Below are 17,955 nucleotides of genomic sequence, written 5' to 3' on the forward strand. Positions count from 1 at the left end.
CGATTTTCTGTAAAACACAGTTCATATATTGTTAAAAAAACAGGTTGTGTGAAAAGAAACTTATATTTTTGGGTCCTCCCTTCCACATTTTCCTTAATTCCATTAAGTACCACGTATCAGAGAACTTTGTGGACGTGCCACTGAAGTAAATTATTTTGTTGAAATTGTACTAGTTTCGGTAGAGTTGTTGTTGTTGTGGTCTTCAGTCCTGAGACTGATTTGATGCTGCTCTCCGTGCTAATCTATCCTGTGCAAGCTTCTTCATCTCCCAATACGTACTGCAGCCTACATCCTTGTGAATTTTTTTAGTGTATTCATCTCTTGGCCTCCCTCTACGATTTTTACCCTCCACGCTGCCCTCCAATACTAAGTTGGTGATCCCTTGATGCCTCAGAACATGTCCTACCAACCGATCCCTTCTTCTTGTCAAGTTGTGCCACAAACTCCTCTTCTTCCCAATCCTATTCAATACCTCCTCATTAGTTATGTGATCTACGCATCTAATCTTCAGCATTCTTCTGTAGCACCACATTTCAAAAGCTTCTATTCTCTTCTTGTCCAAACTATTTATCGTCCATGTTTCACATCCATACATGGCTACACTCCATACAAATACTTTCAGAAACGACTTCCTGACACTAAAATCTATACTCGATGTTAACAAATTTCTCTTCTTCAGAAACGCTTTCCTTGCCATTGCCAGTCTACATTTTATATCCTCTCTACTTCGACCATCATCAATTATTTTGCTCCCCAAATAGCAAAATTCCTTTACTACTTTAAGTGTCTCATTTCCTAATCTAATTCCCTCAGCATCACCCGAGTTAATTCGACTACATTCCATTATCCTCGTCTTGCTTTTGTTGATGTTCATCTTATATCCTCCTTTCAAGACACTGTCCATTCCGTTCAACTGCTCTTCCAGGTCCTTTGCTGTCTCTGACAGAATTACAATGTCATCGGCGAACCTCAAAGTTTTTACTTCTTCTCCATGGATTTTAATACATACTCCGAATTTTTCTTTTGTTTCTTTTACTGCTTGCTCAATATGCAGATTGAATAACATCGGAGAGAGGCTACAACCCTGTCTCACTCCCTTCCCAACCACTGCGTCCCTTTCATGTACCTTGACTCTTATAACTGCCATCTGGTTTCTGTACAAATTGTAAATAGACCGTGGCTGCGGTTACCCTTGACGCTACATCACAGACAGTAGCGCCTGCGATGGTGTACTCAACGACGAACCTGGGTGCAGGAATGGCAAAACGTCATTTTTTCGGATGAATCATGATGGTCGCATCCGTGTTTGGGGACATCGCGGTGAACGCACATTGGAAGCGTGTATTCGTCATCTCCATACTGGCGTATCACCCGGCGTCACTACTGTTGATGAACTGTGGTATCGTGTTGAAGCTGCATGGGCAGCTGTACCTGTACACTCCATCGAAGCTCTGTTCGACTCAATGCCCAGGCGTATCAAGACCGTTATTACGGCCAGAGGTGGTTGTTCTGGGTACTGATTTCTCAGGATCTATTCACCCAAATTGCGTGAGAATGTAATGACATGTTAGTTTTAGTATAATATATTTGTCTAATGAATACCCGTTTATCATCTGCATTTCTTCTTGGTGTAGCAATTTTAATGGCCAGTAGTGTAGAAAACAGAACTCAAGTTCAATGTTCGAGGATCAATGTCCACACAACTAAAGTAGAAAGTTTCTCCTACACGTTGCCGAAGATTCGCCTACATGGTAAAGCCTATCGTGGAAGGCAGAGGAACAGAAGCCGCGGATGATCGATGTTAGGGTTCAACCTGGAATTCGAAGTAAGTCCTTGAGGCGACGATTCTTCTGGGTTCTAAGCGCTTGCAGTTGTCGGAGGTGATGGCTCGGACGACGATACCAGCTTCTGGGAGGACGTGCAGCGTGGCGTGGTGGCTGGGTGTGGCAGTCGGCGGTCCTGCGTGGCATCAGCGAGTGCGATGATACCGTACAGTGAGCAGCCGGTGCGGTCCGTGTGGCGGCCGGGGGCATAACTGGTGCATCACGTCCGGCGGCGGCCAAAATAGTCTCCCGTGTAAGGATGCCCACATGGCACCGAGAGGACACGTGACATAGCACAGGGAAATGGTATTCTGTCTGCAGCACTCTCCGTTTGCAACAGGCAAGCTGCCTGTCGGCGAGGTTGCCGCATCAGGACGCTGTGGCAGCTATATACTGTATTCAGTACCATGATTCTCTATTTAGCCGGCCGTTGTGGCCGAGCGGTTCTAGGCGCTTCAGTCCGGAACCGCGATGCAGTCGCAGGTTCGAATCCTGCCTCGGGCATGGATGTGTGTGATGTCCTTAGGTTAGTTAGGTTTAAGTAGTTCTAAGTCTAGGGGACTGATGACCTCAGATATTAAGTCCCATAGTGCGCAGAGCCATTTGAACCATTGTCTATTTACAACAATCTTCGTGTTGAGGCAGGGCTGTACCTGACGCGCAAAGCGCACACACTAGTGAGGTAGCCGAACTACGCAGGGGGCAGTACTGCATACGCTATAGATATCAATAAACTAAGTCAACACAAGTAAAAATTACTGTAAATGAGCTGGAATATTATCCTGCGCAAGCTGTAGCGAGTGTTTCCTGGTTATTATTGTCTTTTTATCTGCTTGCGATATTTTGAGTTGTCATAGTATGTTTGAGCAGCTATTTCTCCAAATTTTCTTCTCGCAAAACGTTTAAGTGTGGAGAAGTAGGATACCGTGATGGATATCCTTGCCAGAGAACTGCGTAGCAGCAGGAACTAGCTGACGAGTCTTAGCTTCTGGAACTATCTGTAGCCTCCAGCCCTTTTCGGTGGACATGACTATTTCGTGCAGTACAGAGCTGTGACCAGAAATACGCGAACTTGAATTATAAATTTCTTTAAAGTCAGTACCGCAGTTAGACTGTTGTTTATTTACAGCGATACATTTACACTTACACAATCATGATTTCGGCTTCTGAGTTCCATTATTAAGTGTTTTAAGTGATATACATTGCCTAAGATGGCATAATATCGTATTGGTAGGCTTTGTCATAATTATCGAAAATGACTGTGAGCACTATGGGACTTAACATCTAAGGTCATCAGTCCCCTATAACATAGAACTACTTAAGCGTAACTAACCTAAGGACATCACACACATCCATGCCCGAGGCAGGATTCGAACCTACGACCGTAGCGGTCGCGCGGTTCCGGACTGAAGCGCCTAGAACCGCTCGGACATACTGGCCGGCCATAAATATCGACTCTTAGACAAAATTTGTCTAATAGTGTATTTTAATACGACAGTATGCCATCTTAGGCAATGTATAACACTTAAAACACTTGATAATGGCACTTTCGAGCCGAAATCATGATTGTGTAAGTCTGAATGTAACACTGAAAATAAACAATAGCCTAATGGCGGTGCCGACTTTAAAGAAATATATTATGATTGTGGCCCCGCATTATGAAAAAATTATTGAGTTATAAACTGTTTAGTAATGCACTGAGGAAAATATTTCGTTTGAATAGGAATACTGAATCGTCTGTGGCTCTTTTGGAGTGCATGAACTTTAAAATCTGTCAGTATTATAGAAGGAATGCGTGTGATACAGTTAAGCGTGAAGATGAATAAACAAAGTTAAGGGAAGTTATCTTTTGCTGTAGAGAAACATCACAATCTTATCCGATTGATTTAGTTGTAAGTAAAAAATACAGTTAGACCAAGTGCAGTTAGCCTATAGTTTGGTTTGCTATGCAGTTGTGGCTGAAGTAAGTCTCTCGCAGCATAGTCCTACAAGCAACCAAGAGGGTCATGGTCAGATCACTAAAAATTACCGGGTGAGATCTTACGATGACGAAAACAGTTACGACCCTTCGGGTTACATGAAATCGTTTCGCTGGCTGCATACAGCTGGTGGACCGCAGGGTGACGACCACTGATCCCCCACACAGGACACATGCCTCTATTTGTGACCAGCGGCAACAATCTGGAACATGATAAACGACACGTAGATTTTTATCTTGAAGTCCAAAATTGCACCAAGCTCAAGTGTGGGAACGTTAATTTGCGAAGAAATAAAAATAAAATGCGTATGGAGCCAACTATGTCTTTCTGAAGCACCGAAATGTAAAATAACAGTCACCATTTCTCTGCTCCTTCTCTTCGTTGTTGAATAGTTGATATACTGTGAACACCGTATTGGTTCTCAGTCTCATACAGGATGGCGAGAAACAGTTTGAAAAGCTTGTAAAGGTGTTGCAGATAAGGTTGTGCCGAGAAATAATTGTAAAGAAAAAAATTCTAAACGTTGCGTAGTTTCCGATTTAATTGGCATTGACATCAGCCAGTCAGGTCGTTGTGCACGCAAATCAAGCACCTGCGCGCGCTAAAATCAGTTAATGTACAGACATATGTGGGCCCCACAAACGCTCATTATCAGTTGAAATGTGCCTTTTTCGGAAGTGATAAATTTGAGCTAGGTGAGTAAACGCTACGTTAGTTCGGTTTGAGGAAACAAAACGAAGAACATGTTTGCGGACACTGCCTCTGGCACACTGCTTGAACTGGCACACGCGACTGCCTGACTGGATAACTTCAATGCTAATTAAATTGGAAATGGCGCAACTTATCGAATCTTTTTCTTTTCAGTCATTTCTCAGGGCAACCTACCTTGCAACATCCTTACAAGCTTTTCAGACTGACCACCCCGTACAATCTTTGCGAGTAACCACAAAGCAGATACCAGTCTGCAATTATTCTCTGATGCCGCAGTGTAAGCTGCTTTAAGCTACGGAAGTTCTTTTTCCGCTGCTGTTCAAATGCGTGTAGAAGTCAGGGCCGTACCGAGATGGTGGTGACATAGGCCCTTACTAAGGGCCTTCACGCAGGCACGAAGGGAACATAAAAATGACGAGAAAAAGAAAAGGAAGAAAAAGATGAAACTTTCCCCCGTCCCGCGACTCCAAATGCACGAGGTTGTCACTGTGTCCTTCCGTCGAAGCAGCAGAATGAAACAGCGACTGCCAACGTGGTTAAGGGGGAAACAATGGGCTCGTTTCAGACAGCTGTGGCCTACACAGTCCGCTCATGTTCCACAATGGAGTTCTCGCTATTGCTTCCCTGTGGTACTGTGCAATCTCAAATGTCGGCCAGCAAAGGTGTTTCCTGATTCTAAAATTGCCCACAACATACAAATGAAATGGGTGTAGTGCACCGAGATAATAAAAGAAATTGTCGCCAAAGTAGAAACAGGTATGTTGTAGTGGATGAAGTTAGAACAACGATCTTTCTAGTGCTGTTCGATGAAAGTTCAGATATTAGGTTAAATAAACCACTGTGTGTTGTGTCAGGTATACCTCTACAGTTTCGGGTGGGATCAGATCACAACTTCTACAACTCATCGGTTTAGACCCTGTAGATTGTTCTGCAAGTAAACTCTACATAGCTTTTAAAGAATGTTTCCCTGCAAATGCCATACCATTAACGAATATTGTAGGCGTTTAGTGTGATGGTGCCAATGAAATGATCACGGCGTTTTAGAGATTCTTTTGTTTCTCTTCATAACCATGACGCAAATTGTGTATTCCTAATAAGCTACTGAAACCAGCAGCTACAAGACAGCTAGCAAAGCACCAATTCGTATGCTGCGTAATTGATAAATGGTCTCCGTTACAGTGCTTTTTTAATGTAGCTGCATTTGGCGATAAACTAAAAAGTGGTTATTTCGTCTTTACACCGAAGCTTACCTCTTGCTTCTAGATATGCTCTTAATTTTGTCAGGGTTTCAATGCCATTTTTCAGAGTCGGAAGATTCTTATTCACTGCCTGGCAGAAAATTTTGTCAAACTTCTTAAATAAATCGGCCATAACTATTTGTCAGTAAGAGCAGTGCAAGAAAGTGATATACTTAATCCATGGTGTCCTTGAATCTTCCTTTCACTTTGCGTATTACTTTGCAGAAGCAGCTACCTGCTTCTGGAATTGACAAAATCAGAAAGTATTGTTTGGAATTTTATGTGACTTCTACTGAAGAAATACAGAGACGCTTTCCAATTGGGGATACAATGTATAAAGAAATGAAATTTTGTGCTCTACCTTAGCAGTCAGGAAGGATAGGTCTGAGTTTACGGATTACGACATTTAACTAATGATTTCAGTAAATCTGTCAATGGAAACAATGCGTCTGTTCAGTGGCGACTTTTGCCACATTTTTCGGTGAATAGAAGGCAAGAAATTTAATGCCAATGGAGACACTGAAATGTGGCACTTTACTGATGTATTGAAGTTTTCTGACTTAGGAAAATTCGCAGAATTGGTACTAGCATTGCCGGCCGCTGTGGCCCAGCGGTTCTAGGCGCTTCAGTCCGGAGCCGCGCTGCTGCTACGGTCGCAGGTTCGAATCCTGTCTCGGGCATGGATGTGTGTGATGTCTTTGGGTTTAAGTAGTTCTAAGTCTAGGGGACTGATGACCTCAGATGTTAAGTCCCATAGTGCTTAGAGCCATTTGAACCATTTTGGTACTAGCATTGCATCATTCAAACGCGGAATCATAAATAATTTTTTCAGCAGTGGGTGATATAAAGGACAAAGAAGAATCGCATAGGTGGCGAGGCTCTCGGTACAGTTGCAGTCGCACGGTCTGCCTTACAGGCCGCGGGACTGGCCTGCTGTTCGTTTAAGGTCACCAACACCCATCTGAAACTTCGCGATTCAGACGCCCTGTATTGATAAAATGAAGAAACTATCCAAATCATTTTACACCTTGTACAGTTGAGGCTGCCCACAAGAACCCTTTGTGTCCTATATTAAATTTAGTGGGTGCAATTTACGTAGGTTCAGTATTTTAGATATTTTTATAGGCCTATAATTGGTCAGTTTCCTTCTTACAGGATTTCTAAAACAAATTTGAATGTGGGAAAAATGTTGGTTTCGTGGGAAACTGTTCGCTTATTTCAGGGAAACATGAGATAAAGTATCTGACAACAGTGATCAATAATCTGCGGTCGCGTCGAGTTGGGCTGAGACGATATGCGTGTCGGCACTGCCCGGATGTACTTGCTGACTTGCTCCCGATACGAATCCGCGCGCCGCGGATTGCTCGCATTAGGGTTCAGTATGAAACGATCAATATCGTAATGCGGCATGCGCGATATTACTAAACCGACTGTACTTAAAAGTTTTTCATATGAGTAACGTTTTCAGAAAAAAAATCGTACAGTTCGTGACTTGCTAACAATAAGTATTCACAAATAAGCTGGTCGTTATCCGCTTCCTCAAAACTGTCAGTGAGTGAAATAAATATATTGTTAACTTATTGGAGTGGAGGGATGTGCCGGCATCGTCGTAAATACAGCATCACTTATCCATCCGTGTTATAACCCGCTGCTGAATTTAAAGACGCCAAATGGATGTGCGATCTTTCTTTCCTGGTAAATATGACATCTCAGTTGAACTCACCAAGGGAAAAATCAGCTCATAAGTACTATGTATTACTATATGAAGACATTCGAAAGAAAATATAGAAATTCCGAACTACGAATAAAAAACAATTTCAATCTTTTGTATTCCCTACCCGAATGTAATACTGGAGTCAAAGAGCAATACTTCTTGGGCAATTATGAAAGCTTCAATATATTTTCAAATCCACTACAGTAAGTACATGAAATTTCCAAGTGTCAAATCTTGACAGATGAAATGACATTCATCTACATCTACATAGGTACTCAGCAAGACACCATACTGTGCGTGGGGGAGGGTACCCTGTACCAGTACTAGTCTTTTTCTTTCCCGTTACACTCGCAAACAGAGCGAGGGAAAAACGACTATCTATATGCCTCCGTATCAGCCCTAATTTTTCGAATCTTATCTTCATGATCCTTGCGCGCAAAGTATGTTGCCGGTAGTAGAATCTTTCGGCAGTCTACTTCAAATGCCAGTTCTCTAAATTTTCTCAATAGTGTTTCTCGAAAAGAACGTCGCCCTCTCGTTCTGGCCAGAGCATGAATTAAGTGTCCTGCGTCACATAGGCATAACATTTTAAATATGTAACTTTGTGCACGTGCATTTGTTAATTACTATTCACAAAAGTTTACAGGGATCGTGAATTCATTTCAGGAATTTATTTTCTGTGTAAACATCACTCCATTGTGAACATAATTGCAGTATTTATCTTTCAGTTAAGTTCTTTCTCTTTTTTCTTTTTTCTTTTTATTTACTTATTTATTTATTTATTTATTTATTTTGTTGCTACAGAAGAATCACAATAGATCGTAACAGTACCACGAATAAGCTGTACAGCCATGCGGAAACAGTACTTCATAAAATTCTATTATGCATTTCGATATCAGTACTGTGATTTGGTCATAGCTCCACCTCCAAGACTGAATGGTCGCTATTTCTGACTGCCACACAGAGGCCCCTATTTTGATCCCTGGAGATTGATGAGACGACAGGAACACTGTTGGAACAAACTAAAAGCTAGAGAAGTTGCAGGAGCTCCATTTATCGTTAAAGTTTTTGGGATGAATAATTCAATCTAATTTCTTTTGCTGGCGGAATAAGTGACAGCTATTCACCACAGAACATACTTTCAGATCTACGTATAACAAAATGAAAAAATTTTGATCTACTTATTTAGTACTCTTGATGTTCAATAAATACAGTGACTGTTGCTTCTAGAATATGATTAAATAGCTCAGTCAATGTTCTCGTTTACAAATAAATACATCAATGTTGCGTGTGTGAGTTTGTTCTCCGGTAAGTTTGCCGATATTTAGACGCAGAATCCCCGGCAGAGTGAAGATGACGCAAAGTAGAACCTGCGAAAGTAGTCTAAAATGCTTCTGAAAATCTTCACGATTTACATTTGTCATATCGTACGAGAAATAAATGTATATCTGGCTTCCTGTGGAAAGACCCGTGGAAACTAGAGAGACCTTATGGATTCGAGAGTGGATGCAATATCTGGACCACCTATCTTCCTCTGTAGTTCGCAAGTGTGATTGCTGTTTGTGACTTCTTTTCCTCTAGTGTTCTGTTTTACTTGCAGGACAAGTTTATCGCGCTTCTATAGCGAGAATGGAAGTGAATAAGAAATTCATACGTGTGAGAGATATTAAACACGAACAAAGAAATTTTATTTTGCCTTTACGCTTGGTATGAACTACGAAATTATTGTAAGTCGGGGAACTTTATCGAGGTGATCGAATAAGACCTTAGTGAAAGGATGAAAGCCAACGACTGAACATCATTGTTGGCGTGCGTAAATTACATGAAACGTTGATTTATTTCGCTGCAGTTCACATTATCATGAGTTTCACCAATCACCGAGAGATATTTTATTGCATTGTATTTGTATGTTTTTACGCAGTACCAATTTTTATTTTCTTTGATACGTAGAACTGCAAAACGCTCACTGACACCAGCAAATAAAATTTTACTGGACACACTGCATTGCCACTCGCCCTGAACGAATTCATTCTCCCTGAAGACGAGAACACGTTGCATGTCCGGCAAAGGAGTTGTGTAGCCGGCTGAATTTTTTAAGGTCAGTATTATTCTCTTCCATAATGAAAGAACTCCACATTGCTCTAGTTAAGTGGGCAATCAACGACAATAGCAGCTTACCTTGGGAAATAAATGTCAGTTCGCTTCTTGAAAGCCTAATATGTGTTCCATCGGGTGATATTATATTGTTAGCTGGGCGTTATTCCGCAAGGAGGGAAGACCAATGATGACCGTACTAGAGCTCTGTTTTCCAGTACCAGTATCTTTAATTGATGTGTCTCGGAAATTTTCCATCAAGTGATAGAGCTTCGGAAAAGCTCGGGTATGCTTTGCAGCCTCAAATGAAGCGTTTGCCTTTGTTCTTCATCCTTTCTTTAAACTGCCTGTGGTCCACGTGACTGAGAACTACTCCTTAAATAATGAAAGCTGCCCGCAGTCTCTCGCTGGCGTGTCAGGAGCGCAGAAGCAGAAGCAGGAGGGTGCACACGAGACACGAGAGGTACGTTACGAGTCAGCCCGGCCCACACTCGCGCCTGCTGTCCGGCCCCTACAGCTCCCTGCGACTTACAGTACTCATGTGGGCGAATCTTTCTTGCGATCTTCTGCTTCAGTAAGACACACGAATAAAACCGATGTCTGTCAATTACGATTCATAAAGTTGTCGTGACTTCTGTAATTCTGAGATCACTTGTAAGTTCTCACTTCAAATAAAGGGAAATAACATCAGATAAAAATTGCAGTATGTCAAAAAATAACCAACGAACAATGTTTAATTTGAAAAGTAATTTTTGACATCGGAAAAATATATTAGATAACTTTTGCGAACTACTGTATCAAGGGGAGAGGAAACTTGTAATTAAAGCAATACCAAATCTCTCTGTTTGTCATTAACCTTATTATCATTCAAGAGTAGAGAATTTCTCGCTTCCAGAATCAGTATTGAATATTCGACTACCTTAATCCAGAGTAAGATCTCCCGTTACCGTTATCGATTGATTCGTACTGGCAATTCTCGAGTACAGAACAAATACAGCTATTAGTCGTACTCGTAATGGTTCTCGCGTGTGTGATCGCTTATGTTCGGTTTCCGCTGAACTTTACGAAGGAAATTCTTTCAAAGGCTGTCAGCAGTTGTGCAAAATTGAACGTTACTTTACAATGTGAGCTAAAATAAGTTCAGTTGGATAACTCACCCTTAAGCTTTACATTATCACAACCTTATACAATTTTATAATATACTTCTCCATCTTCCCTAAAAATTCTCATAGAAACGCTGAAGCTGTTTAGATTGCACTGCTAGAGTCAGGTTCTCCAAAATCTTAGATCTAAATTTTAACAAATGAAATCATACTTCTTTTTCACAGACAAAGGTGGACAAAGATGTAGACTCAAAACTACCGTTATCAAGGACGCCCATACGACAGTTTGTAGAGGGGGGCATGAGGTAATTTTAATGTTTTGGAAGACGAATGGCGAGTTGTAAGTAGCCATAGAACGGTTCCAGATCCGACTCTTTTGAGAACCTGCGTAATACCAACTTCATTTTATTGAAAGAAAAACTACTGATTATGTTATTTTTTTCCTTTCGCTGAGAGTTAGTGGAAAGGGGGGGAGGGAGGTGGCGGCCCCTTTTGCCCACGGGTATGGGGGCTCTTGCTAGCAGCATGATCCCGCAAATCACGTCACAGATTCGGAAGGGAACAGAGTAAGGAAGGATGAGAGTGCACTGTTCAAATGGTTCAAATGGCTCTGAGCACTACGCGACTTAACTTCTGAGGTCATCAGTCGCCTAGAACTTAGATCTAATTAAACCCAACTAACCTAAGGACATCACACACATCCATGCCCGAGGCAGGATCCGAACCTGCGACCGTAGCGGTCACGTGGTTCCAGACTGAAGCGCCTAGAACCGCACGGCCACACCGGCCGGCAGAGTGCACTGTCTAATGTGATAAGACGTGAGAAGGAGCAAACAGGACAGGAATGCGTGCCGTCACAAAATCTTTAAGAAGAAGAAGAAGAAGAAGAACAAAAGAACACGTTATTACGTCTAATGTCCACCTACTCATTTTAAACAGAGATGGTAGCAATTTGAGTAAGTGACGCAAGCATCCCAAAATCAGTCAGATCAGGGGAAGAACGTGCTTCATGGAGGCCTGTTATTTGTGAAAGAGTGCATACACAAGGCCTACCTGTATATGCTTATACACTGAGAACATAGAATGGCATACTTTATTTTGGCAGATGCGTTGCTTAGCGTATGAGCGGCATTGGGCGATGCATGCGACCGTTAATACGCTGAGGTTCGGAAACCGCGTGAATGGAAAGTATAACGCTCTTTACCAGTCTTTCTAAATACTTCAGTTTCTCATTTCACAGGGTGTGCTATGTGAATGATAATTTCGATGTGATATGTATGAATAAAGCTTAAGTAAGATATGTGTAATAATTATATTTGTAATCTGCTTCAAGCCAGTGAAGTTGAACTTCAGGTTAAAACATTTCTTTCCTCATTCGGTAAAAAACGGAATTCTCCGTATGTCTGTCTCTCCGACTATTAAGACCCCTTTTGCTCAGGAATAGGTCGACTTGTCAAGGGGAAATACATGTCAGATATAACACTACGGTTCTGTATTGTGTAACCAGAAGATACGGTATTTTTTGATAGTCGCAAACACATTCATGAAAACCTATATGGGACTTCCGATTGACCCAGAATCACGAAATTTGGGAAGAAGCTAGGGTTCATATTAAAAGTAAAGAAAAAATACTAAAACTGTTAATTTGTTGTTAATCACACTAAGAATATTTTTTCCACTATAAACTTACATAGCATTCGTAATCTGTCAAAAATTTCTCGAGCTACTATAAAGATTCTCATCTAGTTTTCAGCAGCAGGTAGAGTGTTTCACGAGGAAGGTTTCTGTAAAGGTTTCGTGCTAACTGTCTGAGCTACAAGGAAATGAAGTGCGCTGTCGCTGTGAAGACGATGCCTTTGTCATCCAGCAGTGGTGGGCGTATGGACGCGCGACTACCGCTGACACTCCGTGGCTCCATGCCTTTGACACTTACTGCATCTGTAAGTAAAGCATTATTGGTAATACGTAGATGCAGTACTACAATTCCGTTGTTTAGGATGAGGTTCCCATAAAATATCCATTGAAGCATTCCACAACAACACTAGCCCTATGGCCGGCTGTACTGTTTTCTTCTTTGGAGATTTCCGTCCGATCTTACAGCAACAGCAACAGGGACGAGAGTAGACGAAATTAACGTTTCTGCAATTTCCATAACTCCAAATCCATAAAGTAACTGAAAACCTACAGTAGCGATTGCGAATCACACACAAAATTTAAACTCAATATTAATGCCTTCTCGAAAGCCTTGGATTTCCCGGGATCCATATCTTGTTAATGTCGATATCGATAATAGCGAAAATTTCGAGATTCTCTATTGCTGCGATGGATGAGCTACCTAAAAATTTAACTACGCTCTATCAGGACATGAAGGCCCAACGGAATCGACCGGCCGCCGTTTCATTTTCAGCCCAAAGGCGTCACTGCATGCTGACATGGAGGGGCATGTGGCCAGCACATCGCCCTCCCGGCCATATGTCAGTTAACGAGACCGGAGCATCTACTTTTCAATCTAGTACTTCCTCAGGTTCTCTCACTAGGGCTGAGTGCAACCTGTTTGACGAGAGGGCTCGGCAGACCAGATGGTCACCCATCAAAGTGCTAATCCAGCCCGACAGCGCTTAACTTCGGTGATCTGACAGAAACCAGAGTTACCACTGTGGCAAGCTTCCCATAGATATGGTCACAAGAACAGGTTATGGTATCAAGAGACAAGCATATATACACCAGGGTTATTCTGAAAGTAAGGAACGATCGGTCGCGAAATGGAAAATACAGTGAAAATCTGTTGAAGCTTTGCACAGATGAATAGGGCACTGTGTCGAGTACACCCGTCGATCGCATCATGTTGCCCTTGTCAGTTCTGAGCTCACAGTGAGAACCTAAAGATGGCGAGAAATTAGCGTCTCTTGCCGAGTATGAGGGCCTGGCGAAAGATTTCGCCTGAAGCTATGCAATCCACATAACATAACTGTCATGTGTTTCTTCTACAGGACAATTCTCGGCCGCACTCTGCAGGGGCAATGAAGACGTTCCTGCAGCGTTTTCAATGGGAGGTGTTTGATCACCCACAACACAGCCTGTACTTGGCTATCCCTGAGGTTCACCTCTGGTCAAATGAACCGCTGGCTATGAAGACAATATTTGACACAGACAATGAGATGCAGTCCAGAGTAGAAAATTGTCGAAACGCACTGGCAGCCGTCTCGTATAACGAGGACATTAAAAAGTTGGTACAACGCTACGACAGATGTCTAAGTCTGAGTGGCGACTGTGTAGAGAAGTAGTTGAAAGGTGTAGCTAACTGTAGCAAATAAAACACTTTTGATTTTCACTGTGGTTTCCATTTCGCGACCTAGCGTTCCTTACTTTCCGAATAGTTCTCGTATGATAATGATGATGTTGGATTCAACTAATACTGATCGCAATTTCATCACTACATTTTCAATTTCAGTCAACATAAATGGCTTCTATAAGTGACACCTGATACGCAAGCACAACGAACTGTAGTAGTAGGCTAAGCAGATACATCAGAAAATGATTTGGACTGGGTTAAAACCGATTATGGAACGAAAGTTAAATGGAGAGCAGAAATAGATAACGTTCTCAGTGCCAAATACGAAAAAAACAGTGTATCTCTGTACATGACTGATTAGCATGTAGAAAACTGAAAAGGCACTCTCATACCATTGAATTACGTTCCACATATCGTCAGTGCAAAAACTAATGAAACAAATTTTGAAATAAATACTTTGTTAAGAAGTTCTAAATACCCTACCAGGAAACTGGTTGATTCTAAGTGGCAATAAGAAAGTTTTTGCCAGCTGATTCTTGCAAAGGCGAAAACAGCAAGGTTCCGATACGTTTAATAATGCGATCTATTTACACAAATAACAGTTCAGATTTGAGAGCTTGTTCTTGTTTATATTACATTTGTTGTTGTTTATTTTAAGTGTAGATTGATCTTTTTCAACAACTAACGTAAACAGCAAGAAACGTAATGTAAATGCGACCGAACTGTTTGAAGACTAAAATGTCGGTTCGAAGCGAGTAACGACGTCATTTGTGTAAGTAAATAGCATTATGAAGTACGTGGTCTTTTGTTTTCGTCTTTGCAAGACTCTACTTACACGTTGTATCAGTTTCCCACATAAAGATAGGAAGAAAATCTTTGTTCAAGATATCACTGTTACTGGGACACTACGTGTAATTTATGGTAATACGAAGTAGAGAAATACAGCATTACCTTTTTAACTAGCAGTACTGTAGTCGACAGAAACCACTTCTTATACCTTTTACGTTTAGAATCTCCGGAGGGAATTACAGTTTAGCACAAAGAACATGCGCCATCTACCAACGCTTGTTGGAAAGACTTTCTTCATTGTTTGGCTCCTACTTCAAGTTTCGAGACATGCAACAGTGTACCAAGCTGGCAGCATTACTAGAGAGGCGTTTCATGAAAAAATGGCACTTAGTACGTCTCCCATTTCCACACTTCACGCTAACGAGATTATCGATTGAATTGTGGAAACTTCTATAGCAACTAACGATCGAGAACACAAAACAAAAAAATAAAAACTAGCAGAGGTTCGCAATATGCTAAAGAAAGTTTTCTATAGGAAATATAGATAAAGTCGCTCATTCGTCAATTTCAGAAAAGCCTTCAGTGTTTGATGGTATTAACCCAGAATGTCAGGTACAGTATATTAGGTGGGTATTTTTTAAATGAAATTTCCACCATTTGACTGTATAGATTGTTTAATTCTATTGTACAATCATGATTTCGGCATTTGGACATTTTCAAGTGCCACAATTTTGGCTATGGTCGGACTTCTATAAATGAAATCATTATCGAAATATATTAAACTTCGTTATATAACGCAGGTGTCACAGCATAAAAGCGTCAACATATACACGAAGTGTCTGACAGAAATAAAACAAACATGTGTGACATACACTGAATAAAATGGTCGCCAAAAACAGTCGTTACAAGTGAAGCACCATCATCTCAAGCCACAGTGTGCCTTAGGACAATGGTGCTTGCACATCTAAAGACTGTTCTTGGTGACCATTTTACGGCACAATTATTCAGTGCATGCCACACATGTCTGTTTCATTTCTGCCACACACTTCGTGGAAATGTGCTGACACCTGCATTATATGACCAACTTAAATATATTTCGAGAATGATTTCGTTTATGGAAGTCTGATGATGCCCAAAATTGTGAGACTTGAAAATAGCGAAAGCTTGAAATCATGATAGTACAGTCAAATGACGGAACTTTCATTTAAAGAGCATTACGTGACTATGACCCTAAACCATGGCCAAACTGCCGATAGTTAGAAAGATCGAATTTGTATGAGGAAGTGTTAAATCAAATGAGAGAAGAAAGAAATTTATGGAACAACTTGACTAAAAGAAGGAAGTGGTTGATAGTTCTATCATCCTGTGGGATTAATGAGTAGTTAGTTTGATAAGGGAGGTTCAAAAATACTAGAGGGAGATCAACACTAGACTACATTACACAGTGCCAAATGGCTGTATGTTGCAGTAACTAAGCAGAGCTGAAGAGGTTTGTACAGGACAGACGAGCGCGAAGAGTTGTATGAGAGAAGCCTTCAGTCTGAAGACAACAACAACGTATCTGACATACTAGAAACGTAAAGCCAATTCTGCTACCGTCTTGACAGAGCTACATCCAAATTTCGTAAAAAAAATGTCGAAATTGAGCGTACCTTGACTAATGACTGAACAGCTTTGAACGAGAGTTTATAAAAAAAAGGCTTATATTACATATGGTAAGAAACACTGAAATTTTCATTTTCATTACAGAATGGCTAACCATGAACGCATGTATGACGAATTTCAACCAACATGTAACATCCAGTTCATTAAGCCCATCTACCACTCAGAAAAGACTTTATCCAAAAGCCCATCATGCAAGCAGAAACATTCAGGCAGAACAACTATAGGCTATTAAAGGAATGGCGCAAGGGATGGAATATGGAGAATCTCATCTACTCGTATTGTATTGAATTGTATGTTAACCGGGGACCTAGAAACGACGGAGAGGCTCCGTCCCCACCGCAGCCGCAGTGGTCCACAACCCCAGGACGACTACCGCAGTCCACTTCACCCCTCCGCCGCCCCACAGCGAACCTAGGGTTATTGTGTGGTTCGACCCCCGGTGGACCCCCAGGGAACGTCTCACACCAGACGAGTGTAACCCCTATGTTTGCGTGGTAGAGTAATGGTGGTGTATGCGTACGTGGAGAACTTGTTTGAGCAGCAATAGCCGACATAGTGTAACTGAGCAGAATAAGGTGAACCAGCCCGCATTCACCGAGGCAGATGGAAAACCGCCTAAGAACCATCCACAGACTGGACGGGTCACCGGACCTCGACACAAATCCGCCGGACGGATTCGTGCCGGGGACCAGGCGTTCCTTCCCGCTCGGAAAACCGTGCTTTAGACCGCACGGCCAACCGGGCGGGCTTCATCTACTCGTACAAAATGTATCTAAAGAAGAAGCTTTTTCACCAGCGTCAGAAATATCCCACAGGGACTGAGTCAGACTGAAAAGAATACGAACTTGTTAGGGAAGATGTGCAGATACACAATTTTGACAATGTTTAGACAACATCACTAAATTTGACGTACTTCAAAGAATTATTAGTTACCCTTATTGTGGGGGAAAGTGCGAGCATATGAGCGGACTGGAATGGCTTCTTTTCAGCTTCATCAGAAGTACTGCACTGGGCTCACCTTTGCTTATGAATACTTTAAAAGATTTTCTGTACACTTTTACGTGTTTTCTTTTTACTTCTGACGTTTCTAAATATTTATGTTTATATATTTATATTTATTGTTTTGTCATGTATGCCATACGATAAATAAAACCACATGCTGACTGATGCGGCCTTATATACATATACCTCTCGATTTGTTGGAACTCTCCAGCAATGCCTACTCCAAACAAAGGCATCTGAAGTGGTTTTCAAACTCTTACAAGGCATCAAAACGTTTTACAATAAAACTTTGTAAAAATCCCACCATCTCACTGCATATTGTCTTACGGTGGAAAGAAATAACATTTGCAGATTAGTACTAACAAGTGACTTCGAAGCAATGGAAACGTTAAGACGGGCAGGAAGAGATGTGTAATCTCTCGTGGCCATTATGATCGGGATAAAATCACGTAAATGTTTTGGAGCAAGAAAGATCAGCCACTTTAATTGATTGACTTTTGGGACAACTTCCTTTCTTTTTAGGCATGCCTCATGATCTTCTTCAT

This window comes from Schistocerca americana, chromosome 1 (assembly GCF_021461395.2).
Source record: "Schistocerca americana isolate TAMUIC-IGC-003095 chromosome 1, iqSchAmer2.1, whole genome shotgun sequence".
NCBI classification, from domain to species: Eukaryota; Metazoa; Arthropoda; class Insecta; order Orthoptera; family Acrididae; genus Schistocerca; species Schistocerca americana.